We start from the raw sequence: 14,661 nt of genomic DNA, 5'->3' as shown, positions 1-14,661 counted from the left end.
GATGGAATGTGACCGTGGAAATTTTCCTCTCCAGCATCAAGTAAATGCGGCCCCGGGGGATGATTTAGTGCGTTCCAGACGAATTAATTTCGGATGATAAATTTTTTTTAGAGCAAGGTAGATGGGAACGGACTAAAAATAGGTTAGGACTACTTTGCTTTCATTTATCATCCGGCTCGTGGACAATTCATTTTGACTATGTTGCGTCCAGAAAATCTATAAATGCTTGCATCCCATATTCATGGCTGCTACTAACTGAAAAGGATCATAGATTTACTTATATAAACAGCTGTAAAATGATTGTATAATCTTCAATCCAGATCATTTTACTTAAGAGGAAATTAATTGAAAACAGTGGGGACAAACCAAACCGAACGAAGTTGAATATTTCGGGATGGTTCACCCTGTAAGTCGGTACTGTTTGTTATGTGCATATAAAGTTTAATAACCTCCACCATTAGCTGAGGTAGGCACGTTAAAAACAGTGTAAACAGAAAAAGATGGTAAACATCTTAAAGGAAGTACTAACTAGTTTTTCATGCGAGTTGGGTACTTAAGTTGTCATCTTCAAGTCGACCGAGTACCGTTAATCGAAATTAAAAATTAGCCTCGACCAACTATAGATGTGCATTCGATATAAACGGAGTATGGCCGACTACAGTACCAATAGGCAATTGATATTATTGGCCAAGAAATATCACGGTTTAATGTGGTTGTTCGGTAAGTTAACCAGCTTGTGTTGGATTTGTTTGCCAATGTTTTGCAATTAGAGGTTTCGTTAGAAATATTGCTTAGGCAATTAGCGGCTCACTATGAATATTCCTCGCTTTGGGTGGTGATAAACATTAACAAAGCCCGATTTACCTATGGTTTAAATATTAAATTACTTATGCAAACAATGTATTTCCATTTATTTAAAGAGACAAACTCATTGAATCTTATGCAGTTTTCCATAGCATACATTGACAAAATATTATTCAGTACACTATTACCAAACAACCTAAAACAAAGCTTTACGAAGATGCCAGAAAGAAAATGCTTGATTCGTTTCTGGGCTCGAGCTAGAACATGGGTTAAACAAGATCAGTGGATTCAGCTTTAGGTGATTTGGAAGTTAATTGTTGCGCCCCAGGAGTTGGTGCAAACTTTGTTCGCTTTTAGTTGTACAAAGTGGCGCATTTGATACAGTATTCCGAAATATACACGGTTTAGAATTATCGCTTTGGCATGTTGGTGGTATAAAACAGCTAAAACAATCGATAAAATATTAGAGACGTTTCATTAAAAAGGTATTCGATTAACGGCTCATCATTAGGCGGAACTAGAAACCTGAAACTTGTTTTCCGGAAACATATTTCTGAATTAACATATTCGAAAGATCGATGCCTAATCATTATCAAAATCCATTTTTTATATCATCATATCATATCATCCTTGAAAGTTGCTGTTACTTGGTTCTTTGTCGAATTTTTTCCCCTTTTCAAGAACATCTGCAATTGATTTCAGTAACACTGAAGACATTGAGCGATTCATGCAGAACTAAGAAGCTGAACGCCATTTCACATCAGTTAATGGCGGTAAATTAATTTAACGAGTTCAATTCAACGTGCGAAATATTTTCGGATTCTTCAAGTCGCCTTCAATAAAACCCGACATCCCGGCGGTTTTCTCCATTTCCCACAGCATTCAGCAATTACTAAACAATTTTAATTTTTTAAAAGCCTTCCACTAATTTGTTCAACGTCGAATGCGAAGAATTTCCTGATTGTTTCACCGTTTAGCGAACTAATCGCGTTTGAAATAAGAATTTATTCGCTGTTTGATCGAATTGAAATTTCTTGAATGTCTCCTCTAAAATACAGTTATACAAATTTAAATTCTTTGGTAGTGGAAGATGGGAAAATTGCGATGTGACCGAAGGAACTCGAGTAAAATATAGAAAAATTAACCTCTATTAAGTGCAGTTTGCCATGCAAGCCTGCTTAGGTATTTATTAACGTTGAAAAAAACAATCTAAGATCCTAAAATTGTCGAAAACGAACGTGTGTTGGTTTGCGAAAATTAAATGGGGCAAATTGACTTTTTTTTAGATAGTGATACTCAATTTTCTGGTCAACATCAGCGCAGCAGTTTTCTACCTTTGAACCAATGGAAAATTAAATTTTCAATGTGTGCAATTTTTTGCCCCGTTTTCAGGGTATTTTTTAATCTGGCCATGCATATACCAAGTAGGACACAGTTTAATTTTGCCCTAGTTTCGAAAGTAGGTTTGATGTCAACCAGCCAGCGAGTGATTGCGGGTGAAACAGCGCTTTGGTTATATTAAAAAGTTTTCATTAAAACTAATCAACTTTGGACTGGGGAAGAACAGCCAAAAAATACTCGACTGAACTACGGTAAAACAGGCAAAGCGACGAACCGCCCTTGTAATTGAACGCTCAGAATCCGGTGTCTTAAAAGTATCCAAAACAAAAGTTCCGTTTTTATCATAACCGTTTTGTGCGTGATGTATGAACGATATTTCCTCTGAGGACAATAACATCTTTCGAGCAGAGCGGAAGTTTTTTCCTTTAGACTTGAGCGATTTTTTTTCTTTTCAAATACACGAGGATAAAAGCGAGCTTTGAGTGCTCTGCTTGCGGTGAATGGCCCGATGTATTTATGTATTATAAATAGCCTGTATGAATATGGCATTTTGGAGGTAAATCATTCAAAATTCCTCGAGTTAGCAGCAGAGTTAAGTTTCGCGGCCACTGCTTGACATTGGTCATTTTTTTAGTGCTTTCGGACTGTCGCAGAAAAGAATTTCTTACTGGCGTTTCGAAAGCAGAAGTGAAGATGCCACTCGTGCTTGCAAAACGCCGAGAAAAAATAAATTTCCATGTCGACTTGAAAGCCTGAAAACTCACCAATTAGTTATGCCCGCGCCATAAATGGAAACTACTAAGGCAGCAACCGAATCCTATATGTTCGGTTTATAAAGTCAATTGCCCATTACTCAAAAACATTGAAAAAATTGGTTCTTAAAACGGGAATTTTTGTTGCAAAATCCATAATTAGTTGCAATTAATTTTCAGGCATTTGCGACGAAACAGGATGCATGAGCATAGAAATATATCAATAGTCTTCTAACCAATAAATGGCTACACCCACGTTACTACAAACTTGGAAGCAATTAGAACCTCAGGTACTAATTGGCCAGCATTGTCCAACTAATGAATTCTCAGAGTGGACTAGACAATCAAGAGCGGGATGAAATCCAGTAAATGGACAGCAGCAGCATCAGCAGCAGAGAGTTTGAAATTTCGCATAAATTAATACGCCCACCGCGGAAAATATTTACACACTTTCGCAAAATATCGTTATACGATGGGCCACATTAATCAATGCTGAGAGCAAAACACGTCGAAATGCGTCTATAAATCAAAAACAAAGCAACAGAAGGCCGAAACAAAAGGGTTGAAAACGGGGGCCAAACACTTTACCCCAGAGCCGCGCCTTTCCAACGAAGAGAAAACAATAATTGATCGCATGCGTGTCGCACATTTTCCACCCGCTCTTGAGCTACGTTTAATGACTAGGGATTTTCAGTTTAATCTATATACTCACTTGGTTTTCCCTTAAGGGTGACGGGTTTCGTCGCAGTGCTTGAATCTTTAAGCCTGACTAGTGAGGGAAAATTAATTACTAGTTTTCTAATTCGCAATTTTACACCCTTGAAAGTACCCAAACAACATGCAAATTCAATGAAACAAATAAAATGTACCAAAGTACATACTGTCCAGCACTAATTCTCCTGCTTTTTGAGGAGACACCACTCCAGTTATCAATTTCATCCTGTACCTTCCAGGGTGGAAAGTTAATGTGCCTTCCTCCGGTACAGTCCTCAAAACTTTTTCGGCAGCTCTTGATCCTTCTGGTTAGTGTGACTTTAAGCACATTTGTGTAAATAATGTTGTTTTGTCCGGAGTATCCGAAACTGGCCCTTTCGCAACAAAGCGTTTGATTTTCGAACTGGAGTTTGAACTCGAAGTGTAGTAATAACTTCAACTAACAATGAGTTCCTCTCTTGAGAGCACTGTGGTTTCGTTATTGCCAATTCTTCAACTTATTCATTCAGTGTAATTTGTCGCTTGATCTGATTTGCTTGTGCCTTTGTCCTCTTTTTCCTCAACGGGACTATTTGGTGTCTACAGTACTTCAGCCACTTTTTCAGTGGTCAAATTCTTCGCTAGTTCAAGAGCAGAATGAAAGTCAGCTTATACAAAGATGGAAGAAAACTACTCAATTTTTCGGGCGGAAATCGTTTAATTCACTAAAAACATATTCAGTTTGACCTCAGCAACTTTTCGCACACTTTTTCCTGGATCCTCAGAACGAAACAATAGCGCATTTTACGCATCTAGGATTTTCACGGCTACATTGCTCGTCTCGAAAACACGCCGCATCTTCTTCCAAAATTACAGATTATTTCGCTTTTGCTCTCCGGCCAAATATTGGCCTTGTTGAAAGTCGAATCTGTTTGCACAAAAATCTCTGAATTTTTTATGAGTTTCATTGGCTTTCTCCAACTGGCACTTGTCCTTATCGTTTTGCCCTCGTTTAAGAATCGACTGAAACTCTGCAGCCTTAAAGGCGAGAAAAGATTGCAGAACATCTGCTATTAAACCATAATCAAATATCCACGTATTTACTTTATATGAAACCTTATTTTCGATGAAATATTTGAACTTGATTTATTTTTACACATTTGAGAAAGTCAATTAATCAATTTCTCGCAGTTTTGCAAAGCGCATTAAAACTCAATTAATCACCCCGGCTTGGAATCGTTCCATATTGTTAAAAATAACTACTGCAACAAAGAAGAACGTGCTTTAGGGTAACATCTAGTCGAACATTTCAAATTTATATTACCTACAAAATCTGAACTAGACTTTTTATTATTCCACCCTTAAGAGTCGAACGGTTCTGAAAATAATTAAGCATAATCGGTGTTTTCGAAGTAAAAACGAAACGGTTTCTGATCTACAGATTACAAGGTAACACCAGGAGTAATTTTGGGAGAAGTTTTGCGTTCAGTTACGACCGGGCTGTAATTAGGAAATAATTGTTTTTCAGTGGTTTAGGCGACATTGCGTGTGCATGTTTTCCGAAAGTTACAAAACACTTTTATAACGAAAACAACACCTTAATGGATCAAACAGGAAGAACTGCTGCCTGTGCCTTGCCCCAACATTTAATAGTGTTTTGCGTATATATTATTTTAAATTTATTTTATATTTAGTCTCAACCCACTCCAAAATCTGAAAGAAGATAAAGATATTTTGTGGCCAGTTAACAAAATATTCGATTGTCTTCAAAGTAAGTTCTTTTAACAGTTATTTGGACAATTCATTAGAGTGTGTGTGGCTGATAGATCGATCTGACAAGTTTACGAGTTGACTCCGGAAAAATACAAATATTTTTGCCTCCTACAGCCCATCGAGATGGGCCATTAAAGATGGAAAAAATGCAAAAATTCCGGTTCTACCACTATAAAAATTAAGTGGTTATAACTTGGACAAAGTAATGTTTCGAATCTTCGGATTTCGCATGTGGGCGTGCACAGTTAGGTATTTCAGGTTTGTACAACTGCCGTAAATCCGATATACAGTTGTGAAGGCTTTTAAACATCGGCCAATACTTTGTAATGATCGATTTTAAGACGGAATTTTTAATGTTTTCTCAAATTTATGGTCAAGTTAAGCATATATTGCTACTTTGTACAGTTGTTACATTTTAACAGTCAGTATTTACCAGCAAAACGTATTGCGGATTGGATGTCTGAAAAATGTTTGTTGACGCCCTACCGCCGTGAATTAAATCGGATAGCGAAATTAATCAAAATTTTTCGTTTTCAAAGTTTGACCTAAAAATCGCGAGGACACATTTTCCGCTCCAAATAAAACGCTGATGTTTTACCATCCAAATAAGCCTCGCGAAGGAATGTGGGAAGGTAAACCGAGACCCGAAAAGAAAAATGTGCGCCGCTTTCCTTGCAATGCTTCCACTTATTAAATTTAATATCAGTCAGTGGTCCTTGGCTCGGAATCTCGCTGGAAATATGGAAATTCTGCAGAGCGAAACAGGACGAGAAATTCATCTACAGCACATCTTTTATACGTTCTCAAAGCCACTGGGCTCTGATGTTCAAAGATCCGGGATTTTTTTGTCAATTTCCTGGCATTAACAAATCAACTCGAATCGAGCCAAATTCTTGTTAAGAGGTATCCACAAAATGAGGAATATTTGCTTTAGCAAGCTCCTGGAACAGCTATTAATAATCCAGGAGCCAATTTGGAGCTAATTTCCTTTCGTGGGCAGTCGGCGTGTTGGTTATGTGAATTTCTCGTCCGACCATCGGAGATATTACGTGGACTGAAATTGAATAATTTTCATCGGAGCAGGAAAATCACTGTTCGGAGTCAAGGAATAACATTGAGAAAATATTTGAGCTAATAAAAGCGTTTGAGGCTACGACAGGTTGAGAGGCATAGAGGTTTGTCTAGGGCTGTTCACTCAGTCAAAGGCCTCGGTTAGATCTAATCCAACAAAGCGGCAAATATTAGTGTACACGGCTAATCAGATAAGTTGTTTGTGTAAATTAAATATACCAAATACATCGAGTACGATCTCGTGCGGGAAATCCAAATGGACGCGATTTATGTATCCGAAACATCGTCCATTCCCGAATTAGTAGCGGCCATAATTAATATTTAGTGCCATAAATGATCATTCGTGTTTGCTTTGCTTTAAATGTGAACGATAAATAAAGATATTTAATTAAAATCCCCGTGTATTGACTATGGAATTTAATCAAGATCGCGCAATGTTATTTTTCATTATCCTAATCGGGCTCTTTGATTGATGAAAATTGCTAAATTTCGTTCGGAATTAAATAATTCGGTTTTGCTTATTATGTTTACATTTGCTGCTAATTGATATCGAGGAACAAATATCCAGTATGAGTTTTCACTCTAAAGCGACTGAAGCTGGTGAGGTTTTTAGGGTTGATTGGGCTGTTGAGAAAAATTATTTTTACCTGGCGTTTCACAAGCACAACGCTCTGAAGATGTAAGCAAAAGCGCGATGAGCAGTTTTTTGCAATTTTTTTGGTGAGTTCACAAGAGTTAACCTGGTTTAGAAGTTATGAAAGGTCGTATCACAATTGATGTTGCCGAGCAATATAAAAGTCTAGGGTTTTTGAAATAGGAAGATTTTCAAAAGGATTTGATGCCAAATAATGCCAGAAGAAAATTCTGAAGGTTTAATAACCAGCGAATCATGTTGTCATTCATCTACATTATTGTTTTTTATGTTTGAATATAAGCTTGCTTCATGCAACAGTTGTTCTCATATCTCTGAAATCTCAATTCTTTTTTATTTCGACTTTGACTAACTTTAAATATCTTCAGGCATAAAAGGATACGCTAGAGCCGCAAATTGAGAATTATGAATGTACAGAAATACACATTTCATCCATGAATCAAGCAAAAAACCCATAATTATCACAAGTCACAAAGCTTTTTCGTGAGCACGATTATAACTGAAAATCATTGTCGAATTTTTTAGATTTTAAGCCCACAAAAATACCTTTCGAAAGCCTGTGCAAAGTGATGCAAACCAAACTGAGCATACAAGCATTCCACGCATAGGCGCTTTTCGATTTGGCTTTGATATTTTAGTTTTCGAGTTAAACGGTATGCTAATAACAAAAGTTATAGCGACAATTTCGCCAAACTGTACCGTTCCGTTAAATTGGAACTATTTCCAGCTTTGTAGCTGGCCGATTTGAACTGCTTTATAGATTTTGTTCGGCAAAGTTCCCATAAACAATTCCAGTTTAGTTGTGTGTCGCTTTAACAAAACTAAGTTTGCTGTTTCAAAGAGATCAATGTGTGCTCCGGGTGCAGCTCGTGTGAAAACTAGCTGCGGCAAATACTTGATATTTAATGCGGGCATAGGATTAGCAAATACCAACTAGCCGGGTCATAAGCCAGATTAGTTGTTTAAATATTAAAGGGTAGGATCTGGAAAAAAGTACGGCAAATCACGCAACCGGCCAATTCTTCGATGAAACCGAGCACAAATTTAAAAATCGATATCGCATTAGGAAAAACATTAGGTGCCATTATCCTAAGCGCACTACGTTTCAATTATTCAGCATTCGTGCCTTCTCACAAAGTACCCAGATGTTAACAATATTGTTTATGTAAATTCCGTTCAATTTTACAAAGCTTAGACCAATTTGGCTTTTGCCGTACCATCAAAGAAATTCAGTTGTCGATTGATGCGAATTGATTTCATGAATTTTTAAGAAATCATTGGAATATGGCAAGCAGTGCTCGACAAAGTGCATTTATCCAGCTTTCAATAAACCAAGAAAAAATCGAATATAAAATATGTGGAAAATTGCAGAGTGTATATTTAGGGACGTGACATCTGGTAAAACTAGCGCTGCTCGTGATAAATGAGGACTGAAACAGCCCAGACAGATATGGAATGGCTTTGAATGTGACGATTATAAATACATTAGGCCGCTGTATTTCAATAAATTGGAGAGAAATGTCAAAAAGTACTGTGGGGAAATGACGACGTAAGTAATTAGAAGAGTTAGCGATCAGCAAATTTTGATTTTGTTACTACTGCTAACCAAAAGCCTGAAAATTGAATTGGATTTGCTTTGTCGGGTAAATTGCCCAATGCATACATAAGGAACATATTTGGTTAAAATTGATAAGCAATATTTAGCAACAATCTATTAAGAACCAATTTAAGGAAAGAAACTGTGATGTAACTGACATACAAAAAGCGGAAAACTACCAGCATACTGCTAGGAAACCAAAAAAAAATTCGCGATTGAACCAAACCGACATGACTATCAAATCAACAAACCAAAAAAATGAACAGAACATTCCCATCAAAGAAGAAGAAATGAAAACAACATAGAACACACTCAAATAAATCAGGTTCTATAAAGCCTATGTACGATGGAATGAACATTTTCAGATATTCTGACGACACCATCCTAAAAGTAGGTACAGAAGGAATGTGAACTTAGAGACTGAGTCTCAATTATCATATTAGCAGCGCACGCTAGAAAGGACAAATACATTCTATTGACCATAAAGAAGAGAAAAATGCAGTCCCTAGTTTAGAAGCCTGAGGCATTTGAACAGTTGCTCGGGAACTAAATTGCATATTCAAACCTTGATGATTGACAACCTTCGAAACAAAGTCAACACTCGAAGAAGATAAGTGAGACATCTGATCGGGAATCTATTAGTTGTAAGCTTGATTCAGCCGCCCACTTTTCCAAGCCAGGCTAATTCTATTAAAAACTGCTTACTCCATATGACGCAAACAAATTTCGGACCTTTTTAATAGTGGTAATTTGGAAAGAAACATGAACGGTTGCTTATCATCGGCCATTTAATTAATTTAATGGACCCAATCTCTATGTAATTAAATGGTGGAATAAAAGTGAGGGAAAACACACAGCGCCCAATTCCAAATTGCCATGACTGGGCAGTTGCTTTGTTCTGTGGCCATTCAAATAGCGGATTTTTTTCCAATATTCCTTGTTTTACATTAGGCATCATATTTGCTAACAAAATTTACTTGAATTTTGGCTCATAATTGCCATCGTTCCGAACTTCAACATGTTTAATCCGGAACTTTGAGCACCAAAAAGTTTATTTCTCGGGATCGTTTCGAAAGCGCGCATACACCCTAGTTATAACTTTCTATATCTCGTTTACTCCGGGATATTTTGTGACAGGACACAATTAAAATTTGCCGCTGTTTAATAAATGCTACTGACGGATGGAGGAGGAGATTTTTCAAACCGAGAAGGCGTTTTGAAAAATACCGCAGTTCCAAACAAAAATAAATGTACGCTTCATTCTAGTGGGTATTTCATACAAAAGTTGACTTGGAAAATAATCGATTTATTATTCACTGATCACGACATGAAGCGCTGCTGTTCTAAGCAACTGTTGATATTTCTAGCTTTTTTGCGGCTTAATGTTTGCGCTTTCAGTAATAGACATTTGAAGAGTTCCTCGGTTTCAGAAGTATTTATACAACCAGTTTCAGTTATTTTCACTTAGATTATGTTCCATTGGAATCGCCCGAAAATTGGTTTTTTTTATGAGATCGCAACGTACTTTGGCAACATATGAAAAATGAAGTTTTATTATTATTTTATTTATGGCATGAAACGCCACAGCTCTCCGCAGAAGATGATCTTTCTAGCTTTTTAACGGCTTAAAGTTTGCGCCTTTAATAAAAAAAAATAAAAATTCTGGTTCCAGAAGCTTTTCTACGAATAGTTTGAGTTATTTTCATTAAAACTATGTTGCTTTATTCAAGTGCCCAAAAATTGTTATTTTGTGAGGATAGGAAGTGAGAAAGGGAAATCTCTGTACGGCTAAAATGCAAAAATCCAAAGAAAATTTAAACAAAAATGTTAAGTTTGTTTAAAGCTGCAACTCTTCCTTCGGGCGTTCCAGAAAAGTTCCAAATTTAGAAAATTTGAAAAAAGAAACGTAGCATTGTTTGCAAATGTTAAAATTAATTTTAATGTCCGCTTCAAATCTTTTGAAAGCACTGCGAAGTTTCTTCAACTAAACTGCTCAGAAAAATAATTGTTAAACCGCCAAATTTGTCCTAAACTTGGTACTGGATTGCTACGACCGATTTAATTTATATTTGCAGCCTTTCTAGTCCAATTCCTCATCGGTCTATTGAACAAATGGACTTGTTTTCGAAATTCAGGACCAAAATCATAAAGATGTTCCTCATCATTCCAAGCGATTTAAAAAATTTTCTCTTTTTTCGGCAGGGTGAGGTCAAAAGGAAACATTTTTGGTCTTTCAGTGCAAACATGTTTTCTGTTGCACCGATTTTCAAAATTTCGAACTCATGTTGAAACGAAAACTTACTACTTACTTACTTAGTCGACTAAAGACAACAATTTGGTGTACAGGGTTGCTTGAATAAACTTGGATTTTCTTACTGTTTAAAAGTAAAGTGCACCTCCATTGAATGTCGGCCAGAACCCAAGACTTCGGGGGTAGCTCTGATTTAGATCACTTTTAATGCAACCCTGTATATTAAATTTTCATCTTGACTCGACTGTTAAATTTTTGTCGTCAACATGAGGTTGATATTTTGAAAATCGGTACATGAGCAGAAATGTTGTCGGCCATAACTAAAAAGCTGATTTTTTGAGCTCACCCTGTAAATATAATTAGTGGAAAAATTAATCTTTAAAATCTTTATTTCAAATTTCAAAAACATATTTAAGATATAAGATACGTATTTATGCCTTTGCTGTGAAATTGAAAAACAAATTTTTTTTGGTCAACTGCGAGCACGTCAAACTTTCTGAAAGTTGGCCTTGTTTCATTTTCCCCCCGTATGAAGTTTCTCTGAATCACTATACTTTTGTAAAAAGAAAAATTGACAAAAATAATCGAATTAGACAATGCTTCAAACAGAAATGAAATCGCTTACAGCAATAAGAATTTACCCTGTTCCAAAGTTAACGCAAATTTGGCTCTGTAACATTTAATTTGTTGAGGAGTTTATTTTTCCCGTTGCACTTTCAAAGTTAAAAAAATGCAGTAATTGCTGGCAGAAGTCATTGCACATTCTCGAGACTCAAAGAATAACGAGAATTGAAATAAATCTAAAACATTTTTCATAATTGAATAGGGTATGACACACATTTCGTTTTTTTTTAAATTTTCAGTGTTTTTTATCAGATTGTGATGGTGACTTTCCCTAAAAAAAACAATAGATTCAATTCATCATATTCATTAAAGCAAATACTGACTTGCCTAAAACAAATTTCGATAATTTGTGCCAAGTTTCTCTCGCCACTCGCCAAAATTATTGACTTTTTTATATGTTTTTTTTTTTAGTTTTGAACTTTTATTGCTATCCAAGTTTAAAAATTTGGCAAAAAAATGCGAAGGTGCCAATTTGCTTAGAATCAAACTCCTCGATTCGCCGCATGATTTTTCTAATTCAGCTGTTAAATGTATGTGGGATAATTGCCTTTACTTAAATAACCTGTAAAATTTTGTGAAAAATAAGCTCCTGGTAAACTGCTGGTGAATACTCACAGGAACAATTTCAAAAATCACCAACAGGAAAATATCCTTGATTAGGCCACAACACAATCACAGAATTTCCTTTTCCAGCACACACAATTCCAACCAGTAAGAGTATCACAGGGGTTTGTTAGAACAGGACAACTAATCCTCAACAATTTCTATGCATTTGTTGAAGTTTTACAATTTATCGAGAATCGCACACGTGCGGAAATTTCGAAAAGCCGCAGTACTTTTTCACACAAACGCGGAAATAACGTCGCGCTGAAAAAAACAACGGCGTCGCTGGTCGCTGAAGACCCGTCCAACGAATCGGCTCGGCGTCGACTGAAGCGGCGCTGAAAACAGCAAATGCGTTTCACACGAACGACAGCAACCGACTGAAGACTCGATCCCGGTATTGAAGCTGAAACAGAGACGGAAAGATGCGGATCTTCGAAGAAAAGCGAGACGCAACATGTCCAGGGTAATTATACCAGAATCAGAAACAACAGTCTTGTTCGGAGGATCAAGTAGCGCCATGCAGTATTAGCGACTCTACAAAGACGTTCCCGGATTAATTAGTGTAATCAGTGTCCCCGGTTTTTTTTCGCTCTGCAGCTCCAGCTTTTTGCGTTCCCTTAATATCCGTCTGCCCGGCATTCCCCACTATTAGGCCTCCATCCCGTTCGACTTAATTCATATTAATTCGGGCATATTCCACTAATTTTTATAAACCTCTTCCCGTTCCAAAGCAGAGATGGCTCAGGAAGGTCAAGGTTTTATATTTGACAATATCAACAAACGTTGTTCATAGACGCTTTAAAATAAAATCCCAGCGGACTTAAATCAGGTAAATTGGACGGCCTGAACAACTATCCACTATCTACCGGTTGCAGTATACTCTTCGACCCTCATTGACAGCAGATAAACAAGCAGCTCTATATTAAATCGATATTATTGATGACTTTCCTATTGACGGATCACTTGATGTGTTTCTATGTGAATTTGTTTTTCCGATTGAAGCATTCATGATTAAAGCAAGAAAGTTGTGAATTTTCTCACTGAACATGCAACAATCAACACATGATGCATGAAACGTATAAGAATTTCTGTCCGTACAAAAATAAAAGTGGTTTTCCAAATTTTACGTTTCGCTGCTTTAGTAAAGCCAGCATTTATTGAACTATTCTGAAGAGCATTGACTCATACGTTTCCATAAAATTATCTGTTTCTTTTTTATAGTTATTATTAATGTTATTTTATGCCCTTGTTTTCGTTAGTAGTATTGTTTGGTGCAAGTTTAGACATTTTATTTTTCTGCAAAAATATCAATTAAACGTGAAATTCAATTTTCAGAATGTAAAACATTAGTTGGGAAAAATCTTCATTCTTCTGCTTCGTTATTAACTTCCCGAATTTTATAGCAAGTGCTGGGGTTAACTTTGATCGTTAAAGTGTGTTATTTTCGTGGTGATATACCTGGAGTCAAATTAAGAATCTTTAAAAAACATTATGCAATGGTGTTGAAAATATGAGCAAAGTGAATTGCTTAAACATTTTTATTAACAGAAAATAACCCACACAAACAGCTAAAAATTGTATCGGTAAGCTGAAAAGATAACTTGGAAAAATTTACAGAATCTGCCAACGCTCGGCGAAAAATCATACCAATAATGTTAATATTCTTTCATACTTGATCAGTTTCCAATAATTCTAGTACGCGAGAATAAGAAGAGAACAAAAACAATCCTTGAATTCACTCTAAATGAGATTAAAACAAAATATTGCAACCAATGACAAAAAAATTACTAAATTGGCCATTAATTTTTAAACAACTAACAAATTATTGCGGCAAACTCTATTCACATTTAAATTTTAAAAAACAAACAATCAAAGCATGTTCTCAACATACAAACCTATAAACACACTTAAATTAAATTATTATCAAATTGCATTTCTCAAAAGTGGCACGAACTGGAGATTCGTGATGAAGACCGCGGGTTTCAAGCGCCTCTAATCATATCTGGCTGAAATCTAAAATTTCCCGTTAAGAGCAAAAGAGAAAATAAGTGGACCGAAGCCAAGCCGTGCAAAGTCCGTAATTTGTTGCAAGGACATAATTCAAGAAAACATTTATACCATTGAAAATAATCATTCCCGCACCGAGTAATTATTGGCTTTTTGTTGAACATACTGGCTGAGCTAAAGGGAATGATCAGGCTCTTGCAGCCGCAATTACATCCCAGCTTTCAACACTGTTTAAAAATATTCAATTCGATTGTGCCTGAAGTGATGTTGTTAAACATCCAAGACAATTTGGAGCGTGTTTCCACTTTCACGGAAAAAGCAACAATTCCATTCTCACTGATATCTTATGTGTGCAAAACCACACACAATGGATCAGCCACTTTAATTTAATTACACCATCGGCCGTAGTACAAGTAAAGAAGAATTGCGAAGAAAATGGTAAGTATGGTATTGCGGTGGTGGTAGAGATAAGTCGAGAGATTCTCACGAT

At 36.3% G+C, this 14,661-nt stretch overlaps 1 protein-coding gene and 1 long non-coding RNA gene across 3 annotated transcripts in view; one reads left to right on the top strand and one right to left on the bottom strand.

The window, feature by feature from the left end:
- LOC109546465 (irregular chiasm C-roughest protein) overlaps nucleotides 1–12,565 on the bottom strand; it is a 101,429-nt gene extending 88,864 nt beyond the window's left edge. For both annotated transcript variants that reach the window (XM_019917439.2, XM_019917438.2), the window contains exon 1: nucleotides 12,174–12,565. The gene's annotated coding sequence lies outside the window, so the exon portion shown is untranslated. The remainder of the gene's footprint in view (nucleotides 1–12,173) is intronic.
- Nucleotides 559–6,828, top strand: LOC125505494. Its single transcript, XR_007282216.1, has 2 exons — nucleotides 559–720; nucleotides 3,078–6,828. It is a non-coding gene; the product is annotated as an uncharacterized LOC125505494 (long non-coding RNA).
- Nucleotides 12,566–14,661: the final 2,096 nt, after the last annotated feature.

The sequence above is a fragment of the Dendroctonus ponderosae genome, unplaced genomic scaffold (assembly GCF_020466585.1).
Source record: "Dendroctonus ponderosae isolate FM_Combo_2020 unplaced genomic scaffold, Dpon_F_20191213v2 Dpon_F_20191213_8, whole genome shotgun sequence".
Lineage (NCBI taxonomy): Eukaryota > Metazoa > Arthropoda > Insecta > Coleoptera > Curculionidae > Dendroctonus > Dendroctonus ponderosae.
This window is presented reverse-complemented; position numbering and strand designations above follow the sequence as displayed.